This window comes from Blastomyces gilchristii, assembly GCF_000003855.2.
Source record: "Blastomyces gilchristii SLH14081 genomic scaffold supercont1.28, whole genome shotgun sequence".
Taxonomy (NCBI): domain Eukaryota; kingdom Fungi; phylum Ascomycota; class Eurotiomycetes; order Onygenales; family Ajellomycetaceae; genus Blastomyces; species Blastomyces gilchristii.
In genome coordinates, this window is record NW_003101654.1 from 166,835 (window position 1) to 172,078 (window position 5,244).

The window sequence follows — 5,244 nt, forward strand, 5'->3', positions numbered from 1 at the left end:
GAGTTCTCTCATATTGTCATTAGACATGATTATATTGTTTATCAGATGTGTGATATCTGTGAAATCTGAAGAAGTGTAATTATATGAATATCTTATATATCTGAGTGTCAGAACTCTCAGATCTTTCACTGACATTCTCTTTGTAAGATCTTATTGCAGAGTCAGAACAACTGGCAAGCAAGCTTCTATCTGAGAACTCAGTGTCTACTTAACTATGTTTCTCTTACATATTGTTACACATTTAAATATCTCTCAATGAATAATTATTTCTAATGAGGAGGTGATATATGAATAAGCATTTCTAATAAGAAGACAATGAACATTTTTCTAGTATAAGAGATCTACACTGAATAGATCAGTATGATATTGATAGGTCTTATATAACAAAGAGAAAAATGTTAGAGAAGAAAAGAAAGAGAAAATGTAAGAATCAGTGATCAGAGTGAATATTTATATGTGTATATAATAGTGTATATGATGAGGCTTCAGAGCAGAAGAATCTCTATATATTCATAGCAGCTGAGAATCAGTGATCAAGAGTGGCTGAGAATTGAAGTATACACAGCTGAGAATCAGTGATCAGAAGTGACTGAGAATTGAAGCATATGCATTCAAGAATGAAGTGGTTAAAATCTGTGAACATGTAACAGAATAGTCTATATAATTGATCGGGCGTAGCCCGCCACAAAGTATAAGAAAAGAAAAGAAGATAACTCAAGAGATAATAAATTAATAATGAACTGTAAGAGTTAACTGTAAAAAGATAAATATTATCATATATATCTTATCTCTTTTTCATATATCATACATTTAATCTATTTTCAACATCATGTCAACTGAAGAAAAAATGTTAGAAATAAAGAAAATCTCAAAACTGAAGATCTGTAAGAAATTTAAGAGTTGTAAGCTGCTCTTATAATAATGCTGTGTATGTCTCTGATTTCTCTACTACTCTGTATATAACATTAATATCATTTATCACAAGATTGACTGAAATATCAATATAGAAATGTGTACATATGTGTGTAGAAAAATTGAAGAAGAGTGCAGAACCTGCAAAATTAGAAGTCAGAATAGAGACAGTGAAGTTGAAAGAATTGAAAGAAGAAGAGAGTACAGAATCAGATGAATAACAGTAAGAGTTATCTGAGATTAAACACTTATAACTCAGTGTGCACACAACCTTCTCTGCAGAGAAGAGAGAGAGAATAATAAGAGAAGCTTGAGAGTAAGAGAGAGTAGTCTCAGCAGTATTATCATGTTCAGAGATTAAAATGATCTCTGATGCTGAAGCAACTAAGAATTATTTTTAGTATATAAAACTACAAAATCAGAGATGAGAACAGTTACTAAATAAACACTTACTGATCTTAGAGTTGTATGCATAATTACAACACACGCAAGGCTTCTCGGAAAGAGAGAGAGAGACACAGAGAAATACAGAAAGCAGAACTCTAGAGATTATTAAAAAGAATGAAGGTGTATATAGTGAAAAACATAATTTATCAAGCCTATACAACATCTCTTTGAAAGGAGAAGAGCTGATAATAAAAGCAGAAGCAGCAGCAGAGACAGAAGAAGTAGAAGTAGCAGAAGGTGAAGTAGCAGAAAGTAAGAGTTGCAGAAACAGAGATAGTGAGAGCAGAAGAATCAGTCACAGAGACAAGTGTAGAAGATTAAAACAGAGTAGCAGAGAAAGAAACAAAGAGAGTAGAGAGAAACACAGAAGCCTCAGTTACATATAATATAGATAATTTCTTCATTATTACATTCTTCAAGTTCTTAATCAATAATTTAACATTGAGATGTTCACTATCATCAGCAAACACAGATCTGTCAATACATGAAAATTCTACACAAATAAAAACAAATATATCAGTATCTGTATTTATGTAAAATTATGCCAGAAAATACAATCAGAAGCCTGATGAGAAGAAAAACAGTTAAAAATGTATAAAAAGATAAAGAAGATATGTTATTCATAATAGTATATTCTGATAATTATTAACAGATAAACAAGTTCTGATTACATTATATAACATATTATACTTACTGCTAACAAACTGTCTGATATGAGCACTATAATGACACTTATTATAAGAACAGAGAGTTATCACTAGAAATGCATACAATGTGATAGATGAACAGATTGAAAAGAGCTTGATAAAGAAAGAGATACAGAAATCTCATATAAGATAATAGCATTTAATAATAATAATGACAGAAATGATAATTGAAGAATGAAAATATTAGTAAATAAGTAATGTAAAATAGTAAAAGCTTCTCTGAGAAGTGACTTACATTATAGTCACATAATTGTGACTGAATTCAATAAGAGACATTGTGATTTAGAAGAATATACAACTACTGAATAATAATACAGTCACTTCTAAACACACTTACAAATGTAAAGAAGATTATAGCAGTTACTAATTAATTTAGTATAATATATATAAGAAGCTGACATACGCCTGTAATTGTATACTAGCTCAAGCAATCTTTGAATCACAGAAAGATAATAATTTATTTTCAATAACTAATTACTAATATATGTGAGAAGAATTATTATAAGAGAAAATAATCTTCTTTCTTAGCTTAGTTATATTTTTAGTACTAACTCAGATTGAATATTATCAATATATAAAAGTAAATAAATAATCTTAATTAATCTCTGTCATATTTCTTGAAATATATTAATATTATGAAAGAGAGTGTTATTAAATTACAATATCAGATAATATTATTAAAAATATATTAATATTATAAATATTAATGTTGAAAAAATGTTAATACTTATATATTATAGTGTTGTATAAATTATGATAGTTAAATATACATATATATATTATTTCTAATATTGATTACAACTTGTATAATAATTTTTAAAAACTTAAAATTAATTTCAATTATTATTTAACAGCTATTAAGTCTATAACTAACTAATATAGAAAAGAAAAAAACTTCTTCTACTTATTATCTTTCTTCTCTTTCTTATTCTTCTTATTATTCTTTATAATTTACTTCTCATTCTTATTCTTCTTCTTCTTCTTCTTCTTCTTATTTAAGATGATAATTATGTTATAATCCCTCTTTATTACCTTCTCAGAGAAGAGTTTTCACTGCTCTTTCTCAGTCAGATTAATCTGTATCTTAAAATTCTGCATTTTCTGATCTACTGTCTCAGATTTCATCTCAGTAGTAAGCAAATTAGTATGCTCAGAGAGTAGAACTGTCTTCTTAATATTCTGAATTATGAAGTGTATTTAAGATCTGAACAAGGTCTTAATCTTCTTCTTCTCTACTAGCTTCTGTTAATCAATTAGAGAACAGAAGTATTATTAAAAATTATTATCTCTTAATAAATAAAAAACTTATCAGTTTTAACTTCTTTATCTTCTATTTTAATACTCTCTTAATCTTCTTCTACTATTACTTATTTACAGTAATACTCTTCTTCTCTCTCTCTCTCTTTATCTTAATCTTAAATCATTCTCAGAACTTCTTCTAGTCTTATTACTACTGTATAAGACTCTTTACTATCTTCTTTTTTATTCTCTTTTATATGATGTTATCTGTATTATTTCTATACTTAGTTCAGCCTAAATTTATCAGAATTATTACTTAAAATCATTATTATTCTACTCTCTTACAGAGTCTCTTTAAGATATTATAATATATCTTACAATCAGTCTTCTCTTACTTAAACATTTTCTTCTCACTCTTCAATCTGTGATAGTACTTACATGCCTTAATGATTCACAGAATCATAGAATATTTAAAGAGAGATAATATAATTAATTTTAATAAGTATTAAGAGAAAGTGAAGGCAGAGAAAACAGGCAGTAATAATATAATAATAATAGTAATAATAATAATAATAATGATAATAATGATGATGATAATAATCATAATAATAAAAGAGAGAGTGTATTGAAATATACTATTAACTTATCAAATATAAAGAGATTTAAAGAAAATATTAATAGCTTTCAGAGATGTACAGAAACAGCTACAGTATTATATAGTAATATTATCTTCATTTAATATATACACTATTGATATTCTTTATATACAGTTATTATATAAGCTATATTAGAAATACATGCAGAAAACAGATTTTTATTATTAAAGAGAATAATTGCAGTAATTCTCTGTTTTCATATTATAAAGATAAGTTATTCTCATTTCTTTCTTCTTTCTTTTCTCTTCTTCAATCAATCACTAATTTCAAGCTGATATGAAAACTATTAAAACACTCTCAGAAACTCTTAAATTAAAAAGTATAAATTAATTCAATTTTAAATGTAGAAGAAATTAAATTATCTTCTATAGATCTAATTACTTACTTCTCTCTTTAATAAAATAATAGTTATATTCTCTCTTTCTCTCAATTAAATAAAATATAATCTGTGAAAAGTAAGTATTATATTAGATTATAATAATCAACACAGTCTCAGTATAAAGAGCTGTATATATACAGTGTATACTAAACTAAGACACTGTATAAGTTACAAATCAGTGACAGTATTTTAAGAAGAGTTATACAGTATAAGAAAGCTGTAATTCTTAGTTATATATATAGAGTGAATTACTGCAGTAAGTATATATATATTATATAAAAGTAATACTTTTTAATAATATTCAGTTTTTTAATATTATAAAAATAAAGTCTTTTCTGTTAGATCTGTTTTTATTAAAAGTCAGAGAATTTTATATGTTTTAAGATTATCTTCATACATCTTATCTATAAAATTAATAAGAGAAATTATTGATTTCAGTATTCTACTCTTAATATTACTTAAGTGATAGTAGAGTTTATTCTGACTATCCTTTTAAGTATATATTTTCTAATTATTCACATTTATATAGATATATGCTGATTGGTTATTAAATAATATTAAGATAATAACTTATTACAGTTATATTACTTATACCCTACGAGCGGCATCGGCATTAATACGTCCTAGCTCAACTCTCGGATCGAGGAGTGCGGGCTCGCTGGCACGGGATCTTCGTATTCCGTTTCGTTCTGTCTGACCAGGCGCCGAATCCAGCGCTGTCAGCAAGAGCTAGCAACCGCTAGCAAGGAGCTAAGTTAAATGAGCTGCTTGGCAATGCAAGCCGTGCGCCTCCTTGTGGCTTTACGCGAGTTGTGAATCTGTGATAGTTCTGACATTTTTATACTAGACGGACGTACAGGTTTAACCTCTCCGCTTCTATTTGTTCAGAAAAAGTTTTCATAAA